The sequence below is a fragment of the Hippopotamus amphibius genome, chromosome 2 (genome assembly GCF_030028045.1).
Source record: "Hippopotamus amphibius kiboko isolate mHipAmp2 chromosome 2, mHipAmp2.hap2, whole genome shotgun sequence".
In the NCBI taxonomy this organism is placed as follows: domain Eukaryota; kingdom Metazoa; phylum Chordata; class Mammalia; order Artiodactyla; family Hippopotamidae; genus Hippopotamus; species Hippopotamus amphibius.
In genome coordinates this window covers 90839295-90865443 of record NC_080187.1, presented here as the reverse complement: position 1 = coordinate 90865443, position 26149 = coordinate 90839295, and positions in this window count along the sequence as shown.

Sequence of the window (26149 nt, the reverse complement as noted above, 5' to 3'; positions counted from 1 at the left end):
TTTGTAGCTGTCAAAATAGCTGGGGTCATGTTAGTTTTAGAGAGAGGTCTACACACATACAAAATTCTAATCCATTCCTTGACTCTTTACCCATATATCAGCATATCACTGAGGAATCAAGTTCACTTTTATAATGCACCTGACCTTATCATAAAACAAGTGAGCAATTAGCACAGGGAGTTTAGGTACCCTTGGCAAAGAAAATTAAATTATTAACCACACCACTGTAAACAAGATAAAAAGACAGTATTTCTGACACCAAATCACAACAAGTAAGGGCTGGGGAGGAAGTGGATGGTATAGTCTGGTGTGAGGGCAAGATCCCAGATATAGAAGGCTGATTACCATTTGGTATTTGGAAACATGGAATGAATAAATGGAATTACAATTTTGATTCTCAGTACAATGGTTGAAGAATGTGTTTAAGTCTCTTGCATATCTTACAGATGAATAAAGGACCAATTATTACTTAGTGATCTTTAATTAAGGCATATATTTAATTAAAATATATCACTTATCTTTTTAAAGATAAGGTTTTAAGTCAATTCTTCTCTATACTATTGTGTTTCACAGGTTGTCCCCAGAGCACAAGAGTAAGTTCTAGTCCATCCATAATTAATGTGAGTGTACACATGATGACACCATACATAGACTAACAAGCTATGAAAGAGATTTCTTACATATTAAGATTTTTTCAAGAGAAGAGAATAGTCATTTAAGCCTGCCAGAAATGGCTTGAGTGAGGGGCTTTGGTTTGTCTTATGGATGGTTAGGGGGACCAGGCTGCAGGTTTTGTGGGCTGCATTTTCCATGGTTTGAATTTTCTCCCCAGGGCTAAGGGAGGAAGCTAGCAGGTGTCATTTGCTTGTCCCATGTGGGACAAGAGAGGAAGGGGGAAGAGTGAGGCCTAAAAGTGGTCAGCATTCAAGTATCAAAAGTGGAGTCAGATTCTTCTCTTTAGAAGGATAAAAAAATACAATTTTATTTAGAGCCAGAAATATCAGGAATGAAATAAAAATTCAAGGTATCTTCTCTTTAGTTTTCTGCTTTAGTCATGATGTCTAATAGAAACTTTCTTCTACAAAATGATCACCTTCTTATGGCCCATTTGAAGTACAATTGTGTATCCTTAATAATTACTGCAAATGACAAATGTTTTTTAATCTTAAAAGACCTACCCTTAGTCTTCAAATGGAGTTTGATTCCCCTCCATGTTTCCTTAGTGACTCATTTATATTTTTACAATTACATTTCCCATTCGTGTAATTATTTGTTACATGTTGAGGAACCGTGTTTTTCCTATTCTCCAGAATTTGGGATGAAGGTCTAAAGCTTGGAAAACATGTTTTTAACATGATGTCTGTGTGAGATGTCTCTCATTTCCTTATCAAGATATGCTCTCCAACTTTCTCCATTCTCTTCTCTACCCTACATGAAACACATTGGATTGTTTTGCCCTCTGGCTCCTGTTCAGTTTTAGCCAAGGGGGGACACTGGCAGATATGGAAAGTATAAGAGAGGGAGGCGTATGGGTCACTTCGGTGTGACTGCAACTTCAAGGGAAGGTCACATCCCCTGTCAAGTCAGCTTCTCCATTAACTTTCTTCTCTAGTTTCTGATAAATTCTTCCTCCTTGTTTCTTAAAGTTGTCAGAGACTTAGGGTACTGCACCATCCTTTATGACTTTCTGCACTCTCTCTACACCTTTGTCAGTTGTCCTATAATTAAACTCTTTACAAAAAATATTGGATGTGTCATTTATTTGCTGCTGGGAATCTGATTTACACATATCCTAAGATTACTGAGAAGTGCAATACACATCTACGCCAGAATCACCAAGGGATAGAACAGATGACATTGGAACCTTCATCTTTATTACTCCATCAAACTCTTTAAGAGAAGACCAGAAATTCAGAAGATTCATTGATAAATTTTATGAGTGTTTGACTTTTCTCCTCTACTCCCCAAAATATATATATAATTGTTTTCAAGAAGGAAAGCCAGGAAATTATAGAACCATCTTCATATAGCTTCTTGAATATAGTTTAGTGTATTTGTTTTTGATTGTTGCTGCAACAAATTAAAACTTAGTGGCTTAAAGCTACACAAATTTACTATTGTTTAGTCCTGGAAGTCAGAAATCTGAAATGGGTCTTATAGGGTTAAAATCAAGGTATCGCTAGAGCTGCATTCCTTCTGCAGGCTCTAGGGGAAAATCTCTTTGCCTTTTTTTATTTTTACAGGCTGCTGCATTCCTTGTCCACATCACTCCAACCACTGCTTCCTGTGTCTCATCTCCTTCTCTACCCTTCTGCTTCCCTGTTATGTGGACCTTGGAGATTTTACTGGGCCTACCTGGAAAATTCAGGATAATCTATCCATTTCAAGACACTTGATATAATCATATATGCAAAGTCCTTTCTGCCACATAATGTAACACATTTCCAAGGTCTAAAAATTGATGCATAGATATCTTTTGGTGGGGGAGGGGTCAATAGTCAGCCTACCACATACAGTGAGAGACGTTTGAGTGAAGAGGGATACTTGTACCCTGGAAACTGGGAATTGTGTAAGCATAGATTCTGGTTCTGCTTATCAAGTGAAAAATAAAGACTAAATGCAAGCTGCAACAGTTTGCAAACACAGGACAAAGGGATTAATTATCGTTTGGAAAACTGCACTGTCACCATTTAGCAGAACTAGGATGTGTAGCATCCTGTGGACCAAGTGAGCTCCATGGAAATGGAGGCTTGAGTCATTGTGAAGGGACCCAACCTAGGTGGGGTTACCAGTATGGAGGAACTTCAGAAGTAAGAAGTTCTGTGTGGCAGACCACAGAACATAAAGTGAGAGGGAGGGTGCTGTCACAGACCACAATGCAGGAGGTCATGTCCCAAGTCAGACAACAGGGCAGTATGTCAATGTAGACGGTTGAAAAGTAAACATAAATGCAGTGTTGAGTGTCTGCAACAACCGCAGGCACGTGGTCAGAAAATATCATCCAAAGAGATAATTGAAACAGGCAAATAAAATAACCTTAGCACCTTTCCTTCTGTCCTCTCACAGCCATGACCCTAGAATAAGTAGGGAAGAGGGGTGGAAAGGGAATATTGCCGAGTGGACCATGCTTCCTTTGCCACTGACGATTCCTGAACCAAAGGAAAGAACTGAGTTGAGGAAAGGGGAAATTATTGGCCTGGTATGTGAGATTGAGTTTTTAGAAAATACATTTTAGACTCAACTGGATATTTTAATAAGTAAACAAAACCTTTTTCTAATTACCTAAATACCTCCTGATATATATTTACGAGTAGGGACAGTAAAATCAGAGAAAGCACAATTGAAAATGATGAAATATTGCCACATTTTATTTTTAGCCTATCAAGCCCAGCCCATTCCAGAAAAAAAAAAATTTATGCAGATTAACATTTTTAATGTCAAGTTCTTTTTCTCTACCTTTAGATTCTGAGTACAAAGAGAGGAGGGTTTCCTTCTAATCATTTGAGTGTGACAGGGCTGGGTTTCTATATTCCTCCTTTTGTTTATTTCATTCTACTCCTGAGGAGAAGGGAGTCTTTATTTGTTTTGTTTTGTTTTGTTTTGTTTAATTTGGCTGCACGGTGCGGTATGTGGGATCTTATTTCCCCAACCAGGGATCAAACCTGCACCCCTGCACTGCCAGGGAAGTCTCAGGGAGTCTTTAAAATTAGAAATGCATCAGGTCATGCTCTGATACATGGTGAATATTATAAAGAAAAAGGTATTTGTAAATTATTTTCTTTTTTTTAAATTTTTATTGAAATATAGTTGATTTACAATGTTGTGTTAGTTTCAGATATAGCAAAGTGATTCAGTTGTACACTGAATATATATATATTCGTATACATATATATGTACACGAGAGTGAGTCAAAAATTATCCGCACTCTGGCTGTAGAATTTATTTTAATTAACTTTTAGAAAAGACAAGTACATCATTTTTTGACATAATCTCCTTGCTTTTCAATACAGTTTGTCCATCCGTCAACAAGCTTTCGTACTCCCTTATTAAAAAATGTTTTAGTCTGAGCTGCTAGCCATGAAGGCACCGCTATCTTCACATCATCAGAAGTGACTCTTCATCCTCATAGGGCTGCTTTCAGGGAACCAAACAGGTGAAAGTCCAGTGGAGCAAGATTAGGACTATAGGGAGGATGCTTTAACACCTCAAAACAAAGTTTTTGCAGAGTGTCTACAGTGTGGGCACAAGTGTGCAGATGTGCACACCCTCAGACCACAAAAAAACAAATCACTGCACGCTGCTTTTCTTTCGTGCAAATCACAAGTGGGGCATGCATTTCTGCTCGCACCTTAGTTACAAATCAACTGATGTAACACGTTCACACCTATGACTGGGGACACAGTAGCCTTGAACGGAAAGCACTAATAAGACACTGCAGCCAACAGAAGTTTTAATATAACTGGAGTGCAGATAATTTTTGACTCCCCCTCGTGTGTGCGTGTGCGCGTGCACATGTACATGTGTGTGTTTTTTTTTTTTTTACATTATCTTCCATTATTGGTTACAAGATATTGAGTAGAGTTCCCTGTGCTATCCAGTAGGTGCTTGTTGGTTATCTATTTTACATATAGTAGTGTGTATATGTAAACACTCTTTTCTGATGAATGTGTAAAACCAAAAAACCCCACAAAGGACTACAAGGATGTTGTCAACTTTCTAGGATGGAATCTAGAAAATTAGTCTTGACTTTGTAGCACACTTAGGTGGAATAAAGTTAATGAGAGGAAACATAAAAACAATAACACAAACACATAGAGCAAAAACCCAACAAGTAAACATGCAAATGAAGAAAAAAAAAACTGTGGAACTGGTAGGAAGGTAAATGAATAAAACTATAGGAAAGAAGGAAAATTATAGGAACGACTTTTATATAATGAAAAAGGAAGTATACCTTTTACGTTCTTTGCTAGAAATCCTAGGTGTTCTTTATCATCAAATATGATACAGTAGGTAAGGCACAGAAACTTTCAGAAAACAAAAGTTTCCATTATAAGAATTATATTTTGTAGATTTGTTTCTTAGTCTTGTATTCTACAGTTATCCATAGAACTTTCTAAAAGCTGATTGGTTTGTCAATATACTTAGCTTGAAGAACTTTGAAAACAAAATTTAGGTTTAACTAAAGCAAGGTATAAAATCATCATGTCAGAATTTCAAGAGGAGTGAAAGAATAAAATAGTTTTCTTATTCTGGGTAAATATTGTTTATAAATATATATTACAGAATAATTTGAACCAATTACATTTAGTTGAAATAATTTTTAACTTTGTTCACAATTTCTCAAGCCTACCTTTTCAAGACACAGTCATCTGTCTACATATCAGCCTAATAATAGGATGTCAACAGTCATCCCTAGTCAATAGTCACAATTTCTCCACACTTATTCTCAAAAAACCAAAAGAAAAAGAAAAAAATGAAAAAGAAATAGAGCAGTTACAACTATCATTATGCCTTATTCCTGGTTTTCATGACATTGGAATGATTAATTTTTTATGGAAAACCTGTCCATCATAGGCCACACACTCAGTGATAAAGTTATCCCATGGGGTCCATAAAGAGCTCCCAGACATTATTTTAGAGGTTTTTGAAATTAATTCTATCAAATGAATTGTTTGAAGTATAGAAAATCTCAATTTTCATACTTCACCATTAATGTGGAAAGTATAGAAGATGAAATGTGCAATCTACATATAACTATCAATTCATAAATCTAGTCCACCTATTAGAGTCTTTTTTTTTACATTGAAGTATAGTTGATTTACAATGTTGTGTTAGTTTCTTGTGTGCAGCAAAGTAATTCAGTTATACATATATACACCTATTCTTTTTCATATTCTTTTCCATTATGTTTTTTTTTTTTTTACAGGATATTGAATACAGTTCCCTGTGCTATACCGTGGGTCCTTGCTGTTTATCTATTTTGTATATAGAAATTTGTATCTGCTAATCTCAAATTCCTAATTTACCCTATTTCCTTTCCCCTTTGGTAACCATAAGTTTGTTTTCTATGTCTGTGAGTCTTGTTTTGTAATTAAGTACCTTTGTGTCATATTTTAGATTCCACATATAAGTGATAAAATCATATGGTATTTGTCTTTCTGTCTGACTTACTTCACTTAGTATTATAATCTCTAGGTCCATCCATCTTTGCAAATGGAATTATTTCATTCTTTTTTATGGCTCTGTAGTATTCTATTGCGTATACCACATGTTCTTTATCCAGTCATCATCCATCAATGGACATTTAGGCTGCTTCCATGTCTTGGCTACTGTAAATATTGCTGCTATGAACATTGGGGTGCATGTGTCTTTTGAATTATAGTTTTCTCTGGATATATGCCCAGGAATATGGGATGGGCTTTAGAAAAGTTCCTGGCAATTAGGTCATTAAATTATAGCAATTACTGTATTGTTACTTTACGTGTTCTAATTGTTGGTTTCATTTGGAAAATTGACAAAATGTCTAAAAACTCTTACAAGAACAAGGCCAAGAACCCTTGTTAGTGATAAAATCACATTTTTTAAAAGAGATTTAGTGGTCATGTTCAGTCTGGACTTTAATCTCTATGAAGATTCACAGATGGATTAATATTTGAATATGGAAGATATTTGTCATTATGCCCATTTGACACATCCATAAATTGTATTCTTTCCTCCAAAAATGCCAGTATAACTTTAAAGATTTAAAATTAAAAAATAAAAAAGAATCCATAGTGACTTTTTTGTGATATCCTAAGGATATTTCAAAAAATCAAAACCCCATCTATAATTGTAAGTATCAATGGTGAAATAAAGTAGGAAATAAACATTACTTATTTGAAGTGATCAGTTTTTTGAGATAAATTACCTAATTTTATAAGCCATTTAATTCTGTAGAAGAGAGAACTTATCTTGTAAAGGGCCTTGTTTTAGTTCCAAAGGGAAGAACACTTTATTCTTCTATCTGTAACATGATGCTCACATCCGACAAGAATTAAGAGAAATGGCACCACTTAGCCTTTTGAACTGCAGCAACCACAAGGGAGAAAAGAATTGGAGAAAGAAATGTTAAATTATTGAGTACAAATGAACCATTATATGAAGCAATTCAGATAAAGTATTTTAAGTCCAGAAATAATGTTTCCAGGGAACAGTACTTTGACTACTAATTCTATAACTTATAACTTATAGTGCCAATGGCCCTGGCTTTTGAGATTTTGTGAACAATTTTAATTCAGAAGTATATTATTGACAAGCCTCACAGTTTTCAGCAAGTCAGTTAGAAAGGAGCAGGAAGTTGCCCTAATAGAATTGCAAATTATAGTGTCTTTCCCCAGTACTTTTGACTTAAGTAACATCTATTACAGGCTAAGCAAGAAATATCATTGTTTAAATTTTTCTCAGCCCATTTTTTTGAACTCCAAAGAACTAATTCTGCCAAAGATTTCTCAGAACATGTGTCTGTAATTCCCTTACATGACTCCTGGGTCACTACGAAACTGTTAACATTTAGTGAGCTTTATACAATTAGCTCTGTCCTTTGGGTGCTCAAACACATTTTCTTTATCCTTATTCTGTGTAAGGGAAAGGAAAATTTATAGTAGAAATGTAGTCTTGCAATCTTCATTAAAGTCTCCCAGGGCACTTTACAATCATTAAAAGTTATAATTAGCACTCAAGAACATTCAAGTCCTAAAAGGATCATTTTTTAAACTAATAACTTTTTTTAACGTCTGTATTTTAAAATCTCAAAACAGTTTAAGTGCTCCCGACTTCAACAGATAATGACTTCCTAAGTATAGAGGAAAGAACCCAAAGTGTTTTTAAATGCTCTGAAACATATTTCCTGATCCCCTCTAGATTCTGTTCATTGAAAACAGTCAACTATTTATGTAGTTTAAGAAGGGTTTCTTTATTTAAAAAAAAGAAAAAGATGTCAAGCAAGGAGATAAGTAAACTATAGTAGTAGGTTGGCTAAGGAGACTATGATGACATGAATTTTACTCTATGTCTTAAGCATGCAACTTGTTAAAATTAGGCCTTTATATGGATCTCTTCGGTTATGTTTTTAGGAGTCAGCTCTATATGTTAGATGTTGTTGGGTGGGAACTCAAGCTATATATACATCATGTCTTCCCAGCCATCATCCAGCTGGGGTTATATATGTGACACAACTCTAGCCAAGATCATCGTCAAGAGCTCTGAAAATTTTGATGTGTTACATTATTTGCAAGCTAACAAATGTACCTGTCACAGCTAATTGGATGCAGGTAGAAGACACAATTCTTCTGAATCAAAGAAAAAGGACAGTTATTATTCACAGAAGTAGCAGTAGCCAGAGTATCATTTTCTTGTACTGATTCCTTACCAATGCAAGGCTGAAAAACTTGGCCAGTAATTAAAGGGAAAGCCCTTTTTAGATTATGACTGTTCATTACATACATAGTTAGCAAAAAGAAAGAGAAGTAAAGGTGCCTGCTTCTACATCATCTGATCCTTAGGATAGCACTGAAACAAAAGGGAACAGATGACATGACTATACAACATGAGCGTTGGGAGACCCTTTTGCAGAGGAGCTGATGTCATGCTGTAGCTAAGCAGTCTCAGAGCCTACAGCAGTACCCTGAGGAGGCAAGGCAGACAGCCTTATAGCTCATCAGAAACTAGAGGGCTAAGAAAAAATGTGTCATGACAGTATCCCAGGGGAAATGGGAAGTAAGTAGAAAACGACCTTGTAACAACTCTTCACAAACATTAAATGATCTCATGTTCCAGGAGGATCACAGGGCATTCTGCGAAGACATAGATAAGTTGCAGTCAAGTCTTGCCTATGTGGTCTACATAGAAATGTGCAAGGTTGCTAGGGTACCATGGTACAGTCATTCTCACAGATTCCACAAGCCTCAGCTCCCACAGGCAATGCAGTAAGAGCCAAGAGAACCCAGAACACACAATGGGTTGCATTACAGAAGAGGGATTCTAAGCTTAGGAAATCCCAACCTTTTATAAAAGCTGCAAGCAAATACAACTGCCCTTTATCCCAGAAGCAGATATTATATTGATTTTATTGGACAATACACAAACTTGCCCTCTGCTCTGGTGGGAGATTCTACTTCCCAAGGCTGTTTCCCACATAAATACCTTTGACAGATTTTATGTTAAAAAACTGTTTGTCCCTTTGCATACACACAAAATCATAAGAGACTCAAGGAGAACTGTCTACAAATATTCACGTATGAACAAGTAGCAATTGAGAGTGGCCAAGATGGTGGAGTAGGAAGACCTTTAGCTCACTTCCTCCCATGCGCATAACAAAATTACAACTATTTACAGAGAAAATATTGATGAGAAAGACCAGAGGACTAGAAAAGATCTTCTGCATCTAAAGTTATAAAGAATGAACCACAATGAAGCAGGTAGGATGGGCAGAGATTTAGTATAGTCAAGTATCATATACCTGGGTGGACAACCTGCAAACAATAAGATAATTAAAATTGCAGAAGTTCTCTCCAAGGAACAAGGGGTATGAGCCCCATATCAGGCTCCCTAGCCCAGGGGTCCTGTACTAGGAAGATAGTCCCCCCAGAACATTTGGCTATGAAAGTTAGCAGGGATTGTTTTGGGGAGATACAGAGGGCTGTGGGAAAAAGAAACTCTTAAAGGACACATACAAAATTCCACATGCCCCAGGACCAAAGACAGAAGTAGTAATTTGAAAAAAGCCTGGGTCAGACCCACGTGCTGATTTGGGGGAGCCACCCAGTGAGGCAAGAGGCAACTAGAGCTCACCCTGAGGACACAGACATTGGTGGCAGCCATATTTTGTAGCTTTTTCTCTTAAGAGGACACTAGTGCTGGCAAGTGGAATTCTCCCCCTAGCTTATTAGTGCTGGAATGCGGTCCTACACACCAAACTGTCACAACCATTACTGGGATACCTCAGGCCAAACAACTAGCTGGATGGGGAAACAGTCCCACTCACCATCAGGCCAACTGCCTTAAAATTCACTGAGCCCACAGTGGCCACAAGAACTAGTCTGTCCCTCACAGGGCCTAGGACATGTCCCTATATACCAGTGCATGGGAACTAGCTCCAGAACTTCCAGGGCACTGCACCAGAGACCCTGTGACCCAGCTCTGCCCACCAGTTGGCAAGCATAAGGCCCAAAGCTCCATGGGCCCTGGTCCACCCACCAAAGGGCCAACACTTTCTCTGGGTCCCCCTACGCCCTGCAGCCAGAGACCACAGGAACTGGCTACACCCACCAGTGGACCAGCACTAGTGACAGGACCTAGTTTCATCACCAGTGGGCATGCACCAGCCCTGGGATCACCTGAGTCACAGCTCCACCCACCAGTAGGTAGACATCAATCCCAGGACCACCACAGCACTGCAGCCTGCCATATCAGCACATAGTCTACTTACTTTCAGGCCAACACTAGCCCAGGGGCCCCATGAGCTCTGGCCCTACCCATCAGAAAGTCAACATCTCTTCTGGAACCCCTCCTATTCCCCAACCCCACACACCAGGAAGTCAACACCAGCTTCAAGACACCTTGGACCCCTCAGTCAGCTGCCCCAGGATCCAGCCCCACTCAACAGTGGACCAAAGCCAGCTTTGGGCCCCAGAGACTGCATAGACAGCCATGTCAGGAACAGGCCTTACACACCAGCAGGCTGACACTAGATCCAGGAAATCCAGCCTTGCAACTATTCATCCCAGGACATAGCTCTGCCCACCAGTGGACCAGCAATAGACCTGGGACCCTCAGGGCTCTGCAGCGAGTCACCTCATGACCTGGCCATGTGCAACAGCAGCCAGCAGCCTCAGCACAAGGCAGCCAAAAAGACTGGGTGCCCACCACACATACCAGACCACCCACAGTACTCAGACTGCCACAAGAGAAGGACCCATGCAGCCCACAGAGGGTGTAGAGCTAGAGCACATAGCTCTGGTGACAAAAGGGGAGTGCACAGTTGGGATGCATTTGATATCTTCTACAAAAAGCCACTTCTTCAAGGTCAGGAATCAAAAACAAACCTCCAAATACACAGAAATAAAAACAACAAATCAGGCAAAATAAAGTGACATAGGAATATGTTCCAAATAAAGAAGCTTTTGAATAGCAAAGCTGAAACAGATTACCACTCACTAATCTCTATTTAAACACATATTATGCAAAATAGTTCATCATGATGTCAACTGAAGAAAGAAGAAAAGCTTGGGAATGAATAAAACAAAAGCCATAGAAATTTACAAAATCTATTTTAAATTTATTTAACTATTTACTATACGATAATAATATTCACATATTTTGTGTTAGATATACAATACCATCTAAAAGAATAGCAATTTGCAGCAGTATTCAATGTGGAGTTCAAGAAAATTTTTAAAAACTCTTGTCAAAAGAAGGGTATCAATGCTGAGTAACTCTAGATTTTATTAGAAAATGCACTCTAACTTCAAAAAATTAAAGAGAAGCACTAAAACAATGAAATGATAAACATATAATCTACAGTTTATGAATCAAGAAAGAGAAACAAGAAGAGTTAAAATTATATTCTAATTAGAAGCAGAGAGGGAATAAATCAAGAATCAAAGATGAGGGAAGGTACACAGCAAAGCAAATGATAAACAAAACAAAAATACAACCCTCAGAAGGGGGGAAAATATTTGCCAATGAAGCAAATGACAAAGGATTAATCTCCAAAATATACAAATAGCTCATATAGTTCAATATCAGAAAGAAAAAAAAAACCTGATCAAAAAATGGGTGGAAGATCTAAATAGACATTTCTCCAAAAAAGACATACAGGTGGCCAACAAATACAAAAAAAAGATGCTCAACATCACGAATTATTGAAAAAATGCAAACCAAAACTACAATGAGGTAACAACTCACACCAGTCAGAATGGCCATCATCACAAAATCTACAAACAATAAATGCTGGAGAGGGTGTGGAGAAAAGGGAACCCTCCTGCACTGTTGGTGGGAATGTAAATTGATACAGCCACAATGGAGAACAGTATGGAGGTTCCTTAAAAAACTAAAAATAGAACTAGCATATGACCCAGCAATCCCATTACTGGGCATATACCCGGAGAAAACCATAATTCAAAAAGATACATGCACCCAATGTTCATTGCAGCACTATTTACAATAGCCAGGACATGGAAGCAACCTAAATTTCCATCAACAGAGGAATGCATAAAGAAGATGTGGTAAATATATACAATGGAATAATATTCAGCCATAAAAAGGAACAAATCATATCATTTGCAGAGACATGGATGACCTAGAGACTGTCATACAGAGCAAAGTAAGTCAGAAACAGGAAAACAAATATCATACATTAACACATGTAAGTGGAATCTAGAAAAATGGTATATAGTATCTTATTTGCAAAGCAAGAATAGAGTCACAGACATAGAGAACACACATATGGATACCAAAGGGGAAAATGGAGGTGGAATGAATTGGGAGATTGGGATTCACATATATATACTACTCTGTATAAAATAGATAACTAGTGAGAACCTACTGTATAGCACAGGGAACTCTACTTGGTGCTCTGTGGTGACCTAAATGGGAAGTTAATCCACAAAAGAGGGGATATATGTATATATGTGGCTGATTCATTTTGCTGTACAGCAGAAACTGATTTAGCAGGGTAAAGCAACTATACTTCAATTTAAAAACAAAAAAGATGAGGGAAGGTAAAGAAACATACAAAATTTTAAAAGGTAAACATAGATCAAAATTAATTTAAAAGTTAAAATTATATGGTGATTGTGAATGATACACCAAAACCAGAATCACATGGAAACATATATATTGTAAATACAAATTATTACTGAGTAAAATTAATGAACTAATAAATTGAAGGAAAGGGGAAGCTGAATAAAATTGCAAATTTAGCCACAGTTAACCACATATTTCTCTATGTAATACAATCCCAATCAAATCATAGCTCTGTGTGCGTGCATGTGCGTGTGTCTGTGTGTGGGTGTTCATAGATTTGTGAAGGATGGGGAGGTGCTGAAAATTAAAATTGAAATTAATTTGGAAACTCCAAGGGTAAAAGTGCCATGGGGATTTGAAGTAGTGCAAAGCCAGACAACTTACACTACAAGATACCAAGACCCATTATACAAATACATTAATCAGGAAGTGCAGTGTCTGCTTTGCACTGGCATATACAAAACTCATCAACAGAATATCATAGAGATTTCCAAAATCTACCCACACATAAATGTTCACCTAATTACGACAACACCACAGTGCAGAAGAGAAATAACTTATATTTCAACTAGTTGCCCGTGTCAACTGGATATTCAAATGGAAAAAAAAAAAAGAAAATTATCTTCATCCTTTGATCCCTACTCCCATTTTAAGTGAAAATAAATTCAAGAGGAAGGGAAAATGCAAATATGACAGTTAAAACAGCAAAGCGGGTTAGAGGAAAACACAGCAATACATATGATACCTTGGATTTGGCAAATATTTCTTTACTATCACACAAACAATATTATCAATTTAAAATTACCTCTGTAACTATATTAACACTAAAAAATCTATCTATCAAAAGAAACAACATTGAGAAAAGTCAACCCATAGGGTGACTGAAGATATTTGCAAAAGCAACAAATGTCATTATGGAGAAAATAAGTAAGAAACTCAAAACTGGCAAGTAATTGAATAGGCATTTCACAAAAGAGGATATCTAAATAGTCACTAAATATATGAAAATAAACTCAACTTAATTTGTCATCAAGAAAAGGCAAATTTTCACGAAGACATTGTTAATGTCAACCAATGAGGATAAAGTGAGTGAGATAATATGAAGTTTGGTGAGGATATGGACAAACAGAATCCTCTGCTGAACTAGTACACAGCTCATGACCCAGTTTCAATCATGCCTATATAAACAAAAATCTGGAAACTACTACTGAAAAGCACCATCAAGGGAATAAATTGTGGCATTTCACGTAATGGAAGAATCTACAGCAATAACAATCTACGTTTACATGACAATGCTGATTGTCTTAGCTTGGGCTGCCTACAGACTGTGGCTTAAACAACAAAAACTGCTTTTCTCATATTTCTGGAAGTCGAAAAGTCTGAGATCAAGGTTTTCTCAGGATTTAGTTCCTGGTGAGAGTGTTCTTCTTGCCTCGCTGTTGTGTCCTCTCATGGCAGAGAGAGCACAAGCTCTCTGGTTTCTCTTTTTAGAGGAACACTAATTTGATTGAAAAAGAACCCTACCCTTTTGACCTTATTTAATCTTCATTATCTCCTAAGGCCCTACTTTCAAATGTAGTCATATCATGGATTAAGGCTTCAACATATGAATTCTGGGGAGGACACATTCAGTCTATAACATGGATGCATCTCACAAACATACTACTAAGTAACAGAAACCAAACACAAAGAGCATTAGCTATACGCTTCTATTAATATAAAGTACAAAATATGGCAAGAGAAATCTATGCTGTTAGCAGGTAAGACAGTGGTTGCCCTTGAGTAAGAGGCTGGTATTAAGTGGAAGGGAGCATGAGCTATGTTTATGCAGCTGGTAATAACAGGTGTCTTAAACTGGGGCCTGACTGCACAGGTGTGTTTGATTAGTGACAATTCATCAAGGTATACACTTAGGATATGTGCATTTTCTGTTATGTATTTACCTCAATAAAATGTTCATAAAACTTATTTCAGCTTCTGGTGACATACATACATACACTTTAACTCACTTTTAAAAAAGGTACATAGAAGGCTGCTATTAAATAAACACAGCAGTGCTTTTAGAATATAAAAGAATGTTTAAAGTTTGAGAAGAAATAGAATTTTAATATCAAAATATAATAAAAACAGGTTTAAGAACACATAAACATGAAGTTAACCATAAAAGCAACAGTAATAAGGCAAACTAGCCCTTGAACGTTGGCAATGTAAAAATCAAGAAGCGGCAAAAATTACAAGGAGAAACTAGCAATTCAGAGCTATAGTGGGAGATGTTAACATGTCCATAACAGAATGTGAGAGATTCTGCTGGCCAAAAACAGATAAACAAAACAAAATCAAAGTATTAGAAATCTGAGTAAGAAAATTCTTTTTTTCCAACTAAAAATAATGGCTACGAAGAACTCTGCAAGCAAGAAGTGGAGAGCATCATTTGCAAATGAAAATTCAGTTACCTCTTGGTACCCACAAGGCATTGGTTCCAAGACCCCTGGGGACACCAAGATCTGTAGATGCTCAAGTTCCTTATATAAAATGGCATAGTACAGTCAACACTGCATATCCACATGCTCTGCACCCACAGATTCAACCAACAGAGGGTTGACTTCATCAGAAAAAGTAAGATTTATATTACAACACAGTGGCCACTGACTTACCAAATATTTACAGATTATATGTTACTGAACTAATTACATTTTATTCCTAAAGCACATTAAATTTTGTCATTACCGTTTCAAGTGACTTTTCCATTAAATCCAAAGGAATTTGTCAAAATCAGCAGCCTGGATTAGAAATCTATATCAAATCAATCAGAGCTAAATCATTTTAGATGTCAAGTGTAAAACTTTAAAGGACTGAAAAACTTATTCCTCTGTGTGAAAATTAGTTTTCTATACAATTTCATCTACTTTAGGGTGTGTTCCACTCCATCAGATTACAAATTTCCCAAGTTGATTATTAATCACATTTAGGTTTTGCTCACCTAGAAATTTAATACAGGTTTACATTCTTTATGTTGAGAGGCTATTATAATCACCTTTCTATCTTGAAAGGAAAAATACTTTTTTCCCCTCACATCAGAGAACATATTGGCCATAAAAAAGCTCATTATTATATCATGTAGTCTTCAAAAAATACATCACCTGTTAAATAATAGTCTGTGCAATTTTTTCTGTTCTTATCAATGAACAGTGGGTCTAATGGATAATAGAATATGTTACTCCCCAAATAAGATACCTTCTTTACTTTATACAGGTATAATGAATGATTGGACAATTAGAGAGAACTATTAACTTCCATAATCTCATTGTGGAACCAATGAAATTATCTTAATAAAATAGCCAAACACATTGTATAACAATAAGAGAACAGCCAAATTATTTGGCTAAATTTATCAGATTACAAACTGTACCTTTAATTCTTGGCCCGCTGAAGACTGAAAAATATTTATATAATACTCTTCATAATACTATTAATAAGATAATGCTTGCTTGAACTAATAAATGTTGATTGAATGTTAAAGAGGCAAAATGTTGAAAAAGCAGTCTTTTAAGTGGGGAAAATATTACATTCATTAAGGGAACAAGGGAAAATATACATATGTTTTAGAAAAGTTTCTTTGGAAAAACTCTAAAAAATAAAACGCTAAATAGAACTACTATATGGGAGACAGACAAGATAATTGTCTTGAGAAAGAGACAATTTCTCATACAAATATATTTATAAATATTTGGTTATGAAGAGTAAGAATTTTGGTTTTTCCTGTTTTAAAAATTAGTTAAAATAATTTTCAGATCATTTCACAAATAGTAACTGATGTAAAATTTAATAGTGTTTAAAATGTTAACATTTGATAGAAAAGATTCATCATTAAATTTGTGAAGTTTTGGTCAAAATATATTGTATAAATTTGATATTTGTGTTGACTGGATAAAGATGAGTATTTGAAATGATAAAATTATTAATGTAGTACAATATTAAAAAGCTAGACACTATGCAATGTGTTTCTCACTTGGTAAATTTCATTTACCATAGCCATAAATACTTCACAAATACACTCATATATATAACTTCCCCCTCCTTCCAAATTTAAATATTTTTAAAACTCACAATTATTTTTATTTCAACTTTGAGTATAGGATTGTATCTCAAGAAATATAATTATTATTTCTACCACATAAACACACACACGGGCACACATATTCCATATGAGCCAAGTAGTGTGCCACATGGCTCAGCTATGCATATCATGGTTTCATTCCTAATTTTAACATGATAGTGTTAGACTTGTCCTATGTGTGTGTATATATATATATATATATATATATATATATATATATATATATACTGAGGTTTAGTGGACAAAGAGTTATATTTTTACCTTAAGCAGTAGTAAGTGCCTACCTAATGCCTAAATCTAAAATATAAAGCACTAAAGTTATAAACATATTGTCTAGAGTTAGGGAGAGAAATACCAAAAGAAGTGGCTAAAAGTCTACTTCTGGGAAATAGTCATGTAGGGGAGGAAAGCAAGAGCAATGGAAAGACTTATGTAAGAATTTGTGTAATTTTGGTACAAATATAAGTTAAATTGAAGAAACATAAGGGCACAAATCTACATCAATTTTGAAATCTATCTTCTTCGTTGCTTTGTGTTAGCAAAAACATTATAATTGCTAACGTGAGGAAAGAGCTCTTCTATTACTTTAGTTTCCCTCCACAGATACCATAAGTTGCTTGATTTCTTTTGCAAGTTTTAATTTTTCCCTATGTTGCCTTTCTTTTTTTAATGTCAGCAGTTTTCTGCTGTATACTGATTAGATCGTGGGAGGCTTGCTCTTGTTAGCTAAAAAAGAAATGATGAAATTTGATGAATTGAATTTTAATAGAAGCCAGTCAATATAGCAGACCAAGCCATTACATAATACACATAATCTGCCCAACAAATGAGATCTACTCTTCCCAAGTAAGCAAGACTGTGCAAGAAAGCTGCAGACACTGCAGAAAAAGGGTCTAATATTCTTTACCTGCCTTGTTTGTGTTCTGACAAAGTAGTTCTGCCTTTCTTTTGCTACAGTGGCTGAGGGACATCCTTCTGAGTAAGTTTTTTTGAGATTTGTTTAGTGTATTCATTCAGACTATATTCAACTTGGGCTAATTTGAAAGTCTCCCTTTTTCTATGACATGGCTTTTTATCTTTCTTAGAGATTCAACTGACACTCAGAAAGCAAAGATTTCAAACATTTTTAACACTTTGAAGTTACTAAGCTTTATGGGACCATCAATATGTTACAATCATTCCTTTTTCTCAGTTGGCTGTCAATGTTGATTCACCTTTCACCATTTTAACACATATTTCACATCACATTTCAATATAAAGCCATAATATTTAAAACAAATAGCTTCTCATGCCAGTCTTTATTTCAGTGTCTCTATTCTGTGTGAATTTAAGCTCTCATGTGCATCTTCTCTCTTTCGTGGGACTATTTCTGAATGACGTTTTAAGTGATCTCAAGCAAAACTCAAAACTGCCAGTTCAGTTCTCTCAGTCTCAGAGAAAACTAAGTTCATTAAGCTTGGGAGTACACATTTTTTTAATTCAGATATAAAAAAAAGAATGAAATCTTGCTATTTGTGACAATACAAATAGACCTTGAGGGCATTATGCTAAGTAACACAAGTCAGACAACACTGTACAATCTCTCTTATATGTAGAATCTTAAAAATAAAACAAAACAAAAACCTAAGCTCATAGATGCAGAGGAGAGATTGTTGGTTTCCAGAGATGGGGCATGGGGGGTTTGGTGGGAGAAATGGGTAAACTAGTTTTATGGGGTTTTTTTAAGTTTAAATAAATTGAAAAAAGTTAAAAAAGTGTACCTGAGGTATCTAAATTCTTGGTTCAAGTCCATCCAACTAAGGAAGTTTATCAGGAGCTGATTTGGTTGCACTGGACCCCAAATCCCTCCCTTTGTCTTGTGGTCCAATTATAGTTATATATTGAACAGTATCCAAAAACAAACCAAAAAAGTACAGATACATCACAGTTTTGATGTGGTTCCTGTTCTTGTTTAATTACATTAAATCCAATAGACATGATATGTTCATTTTCTACCTCCTCACACTTCTGGTCTTTCTGATAACATAAACACTTTGACAAAATCTTGGATATCACAAGAAAAACCATGGAGTATTTTTTAAAATTTCCTCAACCGAAGTTATTTTAGGTTGATAAAAGTCTATTTGGTTCATCATTTTTAAATCACAAAATTCATCAGGAATAAAGAAACACGAGAATAATCATTTCCATGTCAATGATATACCATCATGAATATTTGGAATGAAATAATTTACATGAGTTTTTTGTAGGACTGTAATGGTTACTGAAAGAGTGTAAGACTTTAATGTAAAACTGAAATGTAAGACTGAAAGCATTTCTTTCCTCAAACTGTGCTCCTTGAGATAATCTGAAATATGACAAAGGAAATCTCACTTCAAGAATGTAAACTAATCCAAAGTATTTGGAAATTTATCTTAAGACATATTGGGCTTTTTAAAAATGTATCTCACTTAGAGGCAATCACACTGATGTTGAGACAGTGTGTGCTAAGGCAAATAATACTGACAAGCAGGTGTGTATATTTAAAGTACCAATAGAAATACCAAGAAACCTCTGAGCATTGAGGAGGAAGAAAGAAACTCAACAACTCAAGTGTAATTTTAATTAAATCATTAAAATTGTTCTATTTATGCCATAACAAATAGCAGCTTTACATTGAAAAACGAACATGGAAATGTGCAGTCCATATCACCAATATTGAATAAAATTAAGTCTAATTACAACATCTGCAACAAATATGCACTTAAATATTTCCTTTTAAAACAAAAACAAATTTGATATAACGTTTTCTTACTGTCTTTAATAGAGCCATTCCAACTTTAAACTTCAGGTATTCGAGAAATCACCTCTGGATTCCTCAAAATTTTTGTAATGTAGTGCATATAATCAAATGGTAAACAATTATCAACTTATGAATCCATGCAAAATCAGGTAACCTCCTATGAAAGAGGCCCTACTAAAATCTCAGTTGGATGAGGCAGATTATACCTTTTACTTTGCCTAAATCCTCACCATAAATCTTACCTTTGAATTAGCAAGAGCCTTTACAAAACAGTAGATCAAATTTACCACCCAGAGCCTCTGGAATGTTGTGATTACTATGGATAAAGGGAGATTGTGTCTAGACCAGGAGGATAGAACAAAACAGAGAGAATGTTATATTTGAGTGAAAGAGGTGATTTTTAAAAAGGGTATTTTGGATCCTTCTTTGAAACAAATTATTAAAAGGTAACCATATTTCACTAAAGATCACATTCCAGTTAATTAGGTTACACACAGTTCCTTTGGGGAGGATGAGTTAAGAGAGAGATTCAATAGAAATTTCCTTGCATGTTATATAAGTTTAGAATATGGACAGAAATCAATAGTTCTTCCAACCCTGAACACACTTTTCTAGTATTTCTGTCATATTAGATTATTTGCATAAAAGTCTTAGTTGATATTATAAAAGCAAAGTATTTCATCAAAGTTTTTGTCTCAATGCTTCAATTCTCCTCTGCTCCTACTTTTGCAATCTCTGTAGGACTTTAAGAACACCAGTTACTTTTAATACATTTTGTTTTTCTGGCAGGAAATCAGATTACACATTTTAGTAACGGGTGAGAAAAATAAGGCATTGGGACAACAGCACAGGGGCCACAGGGAGGATAAGAGACTGAGAGCTAGCATTTGACCTAAATCTTACAAGTATATAAAAGAATCTGTCTACAGTAACAAAATGGCAATGGCTTATAAGAGCAGTTTTATATACAGAACAAAGAAATATTGCTTCTCTTGCAAACAGATTCCCGACCAGATTGGGAGATAAGACTAAGAGAAAGGCGCAGGGCGGGGGGAAGTAGAGTAGAGAGCTCATTGCAATTGAAAAAGGATGGTGATATGGGTAGAGGGGTCTTTTCCCATCATAAATCTACAGTCAAGGGCTGGAGCCAGCCACGCACGGGAAAGGTTGAAGCCATGTGAGGGAGCTGGCTGTGCTGTGGGGAGCGGGAAGCTCAGAGCTGAATGTGTTTGCCTGCCCTGCCCCCCACCCCCAGTATGTAGCTCTTGGCTTCAGCCTGGAGAGGGTTTCAGGGTGGGGACTAGGGGTCAACTGGGCCAACTGGCCAGAGAGATGTGAAATGTAGATTTCTGAATAAAATGCTTTTCTAGTCTATAAGATTTTGACTATGTCTGTATTTCTACCAAATTTGATTTTCTTGTGTGTTTGTGTGTAAGAGACTCTTATTCTAGCATCTGAGTGTTTTCCCCAAATTCCAAACTCTGAACTTTTAATACTAATGTGTTACATCTGAAACATAAAAGGAAATAGTTTTTTTCCCACTAGCTTCCATTGCTTTAAAATAATTTCCCACCTCTCAAATTTTATGTAGCTGTCAAATGTATTACAAATGCTGAATAAGGAAAAAAAAGTTCTGAGTTTTGGTCCTCTTTGGCCCTCATAGCTTCTTATATACATATTTTTATGTTTCAATAATTTAATGTTTATAAACCCAAACACAGGCTATTTGAGGCTTACAAGTTGACAAGCTGTTCTAACAAGAGGCTAAGCAAACTGAAAATCAACCACTCTTACATTCTTACAAGAGGTGAGGACACAGAGCAAACCACTGCCTAAAAATTAGAGACATAGGCAATGACAGAAAATCACAACTTACCAGAGAAGAAACACTGCGATAACCAATGACTGGTAGGGAAATCAGAACTGTACTTGACAAATTCCTGGAGGCTCAGAGTGAACTACTTTGAGTGTTAAAAAATTCAGAAGGACCTAGTGATCAGGAGCTCTCCACACTTTTGGAGCTTTAACTAGGTTCTCTCAGTGAATATCTGAGAAAAATCCTCTTGTGTTTCCAGGCTAGGTAGAGGAAAGGGAACTATTTTTAAATACACCAGGGCATTCCATTCCTCTTAATAAGGTCAGCCTTCAGGATAATTTAATTAACCAGATCTTAATCAGCTGGGGTATTATAGGAGTCTAATTGATCCGGGGTAAGAGAAATATCCAGCTCTAGGAGGCTACCCAACTGCAGCCCATTCTAGCCATTCTGTCCCACTAAGGAGGGAAAAAAATTGACTAGCACATGTGTAGCTTACAGTACAGAGGCAGAGACTCACTAAAGACTGAGACCTAGTCACAGGATTAGAGAACACTTCCCTTCCCCCAATACCTCATCACTATATAACTAAGGGTCTATTTAGAGCAGTCCCTTTCACCTGGTACATCATGTCCAACTATTAACAAACAATTACAAGGAATACGAAAAGGCAAAAAAACAAAAAACAAACCCACAAAACAATACAATTTGAGGAGACAGGGCAAGCAACAGAACTAGACATAGCAGAGATATTAGAACTATAAGACCAGGAATTTAAAACAACCATGATTAATAGGCTAAAGCCTCTAATGGATAAAATAGACTGTATGTAAGCAGAGAGATGTAAATCTTAAGAAAAAATTTAAGAAAATGCTAGAGGTAAAAAATACTGTAAAGATGTAACAGAAATGAAGAATGCATTGGCCTGGGCTTAGCAGAGTGGAAACAACTAGGAAAGAATCTCTGGCCTTGAGCATTTCTTCATAGAAACCTCCAAAACTGAAAAGAAAACAGAAAGAAAAAAAAAAAGAGTGGAGAAAAATATTTAAATAATTCAGAGGAAAAAAACAACCAAAAAAACCCCACAAAATATGTACCCTGAGAAATTATCCTTCAGAAGTAAAGAAGAAATAAATGGCTGTCAGACAAACAAAAATTGAGAGAATTTGTAGCAAGTAGACCTGCCTTGTAAGAAATGTTAAAAAAAAAAATTTCTTTACAACAAAGAAAACTGCTATAGGTCAGACGTAGATACACATAAAGAAAGGAACAGCATTGGAGAATGAATATGTAAATGTAAAATACAAACTTTTTTTATTCTTACTTGTTTTAACAAAACAGTTTGTTCAAAATAATAGTGACAATGTATTAAATTACATATGAATATGTATTTTGGTATGATTACACAAGTGTATATAATTGAAACAAATGCTCTCAATGATACGGGAAGAAGGAATTAGGATTATTGTTATAAAAAGATGCTTCTACTACTGGGGAAGTAATATAGTGTTATTTGAAGGTGGACTTGGATTGGGTGTAAATGTATTGTATGCACTAGGGCAACCACTAAAAAAAGGAGAAAAAGAAGTATAACATATATGCTAAGAAATAAGTAAATATGGTATCATATTAAATGCTCAGTTAAAACCACAAAAGGCAGAAAAAATTGGAAGATGAATATAGGAAAAAAGAACAAGGGCAACAAATAGAAAACTAACAAATATTGTAGATGTGCATCCAACTATCTTAATATTTTTAAACATCAGTGATCTAAATGCACAAATGAAGATAGAGATTGTTAAGAGTGTATCAAAAAAGAAACCTAAATATGTTATTTACAAGAAAACCACTATTAAATATAAATACATGTATAGATTAAAAGCAGATGACAAACAAAGACGTGACATGTTAACAGTAATCAAAAGAAATGGGAGGAGCTATATCAATTTCAAATAGAACAGACTTCAAAGAAAGAAAAGTCAACAGAGAAGTAGAGGGGCATTGTATAATGAGAAAGGGATAAAATACACAAAAACATGTTACAACCTTTGAAGTTTATGTACCTAGAAAGTAAGTGTCAAAGTATATTAGGCCAAAATTGGACATAAAGAACTGCAAGAAGGAACAGATGAATCCACTGTTACCAAGGAGACTTTAACTCCCCTCTTGGGAATGGACAGATTCAGCAGGCAAAATATCACTAAGGACATAGTTGAACTCAACAACACCATTAATCAACTGGCTATAATAGACATTTGTAGGCTACTTCATCCAACAATAGCAGAATACATATTATTCTTAAGTTCATATGGAACATTTACTAAGATAGACCCATTCTGGACGTACACAGAAAACCTCAAAATACTTGAAGACAAAAGAGCACACTCTTAAATAACAAAAAAGTCAAAGAAGGAATATCAAGAGATAAATGTTTTAGCTAAATAAAAATAAAAACACAACCTAGCAAAATCCATGGGATGTAGTAAAAGCAGTTCTTAGAGGAAAATTGATAACATTGAGTGCATATATTAGATAAGAAATATCTTCCACCTTAGAACTAAAAGAAGAGCAAATTAAATCCAAAGTAAACACAAGAAAAAATAATAAAAATTAGAAATCAATGTCTTCTAATCTTTTCCTGCCTTTTGTGGTTTTAAAACTTTGAAAACTTTATCCAGCAGCATTAGACAAAAATTAACAAAATCAAAAGCTGGTTCACTTCAAAGATCAATACAGTATGTAAGCATTTAGACATACTAATCAAGAAAAAAAAGAGAAGATACAAATTACTAATATCATAAATAAAGACGAGGACAACACTACAGATGCTATGGAAATTTAAAAATACAATAAAGGAAAACTATGAACAACTCTAGGCTGAAAAATTTGATAACCTAGAATGCACCAATTCCTTGAGAGACATAATTTGCCAAAACTTACACATGAAGAAACAATGTTAATAGGTATATATCTATTAAAGATAGTAAACCAATAACTAACAGCCTTCCAAAACAGAAAGTACCAGGTCTAGATGGGTTCACTGGTTAATTAAAAATATATATATAAGGAAGAAATTGTATTGAGCCTCTACAATCTCTTTCAGAAGATAGAAGCAGAGAGAATGCTTCCTATCTCATCTAATGAAGCCAGCACTACTTCAATATGAAAAGCAGACAAGACATTATAAGAAAGCTAAGTAAAGACTAATACTGCTCATAAACATAGATGCAAACATCCTCAAAAAACCTTAGCAAATAAAATCCAATCATGCAGAAAAATAATTATACGTTATGACTAAGTGGGATTTATTGCACATATGCGAGGCTGGTTCAATATTTGAAAATCAGTTAATGTAATTCATGGCATCAAAAAGCTAAAGGAGAAAAAGTATATGACCATATCAATAAATGCAGAAAAAGCATTTGACAAAATCCAATACCCATTTATAATACAGATTCTCAAACTAAAAACAGAGGGGGAACTTTCTCAATTTGATAGTTTATTCACAAAAATCCTACAGCAAGATCATAATTGATGGTGAGAAAATCAAAGCTTTCCCACTAACATCAGGTACGGGCATAGATGTCTCCTCTCATCACTTTTTTTCAGCATTGTACTGGAAGACCTTGCTAATATAATAAGTCAAGAAAAGGAAGCAAAAGTTATAAAGATTTAGAAGGAAGACATAAAACTGTTTTTATCTGCAGATGACATGACTGTCTACGTAGAAAATCCAAGAGGAGTTAGTGAGGAGGGAGCGATGAATATGGGGAAACCAGATGATTTTTAGAACAGTGAAAATACTCTGCAGGACACTATAATGATGGATATATGACATTAAACTTTTGTCCAGACTTATATAATGTACATACCTGGAGTGAACCCTAAGGTAAACTGTGGACTTCGGGTGATTATGATGTATCAATGTAGGTTCATCAATGGCATCAAATGCACCGCTCCGATAGGGGATGTTAACAATGGGGAAGCTATGCATGTGTGGGGGCTGGGGATATATGACAAAATTCTGTACCTCCTTCTCAGTTTTGTTGTAAACCTAAAACTGCTTTAAAATATATATAAAAAACAAAAATAAAAACACTGAATAAGTCACACAAACGAATATGAAGTAAGCAGACATGGGCCAAAATAACTACACTTATTATTTTTAAGAATAAAAAAAGATAGTACCAAGGATTTGGGCAGACAAAAATTTTTTTAACTATTTAAAAAATAAGTAGGGGAAATTATAGAGATTAAAATGTACTGAAATTGCAAACCTAGTGGGTAGAGCTAATGCCATACTAGATACCATTAAATTTAAAAAACTGTAAAACTGATAATGGTCTTAAAGAAAATATCCACAATACATATGCATAAACAAAAGAAGGAAAATACAGGGAAGAGCACAGAAGACCTATTTAATAGTATGCAAAGCTCATACCGACATGTTCTTTGCATTCCAGATGGAGGCGAGAATGAGAATGAGGCAGAAGCCATATTCAAAGAGGATATGGCTGAAAGGCTTTCAAAAATAATAATAATATAAACTTCCTGCCACAGAGGAAGTGTGACAATATGACAACTGCTAACAATAAAAGCCAAAGACAACAATCTGAAAGGAAGGGATTCAGTGATAGGTAGGCTCAGGGAG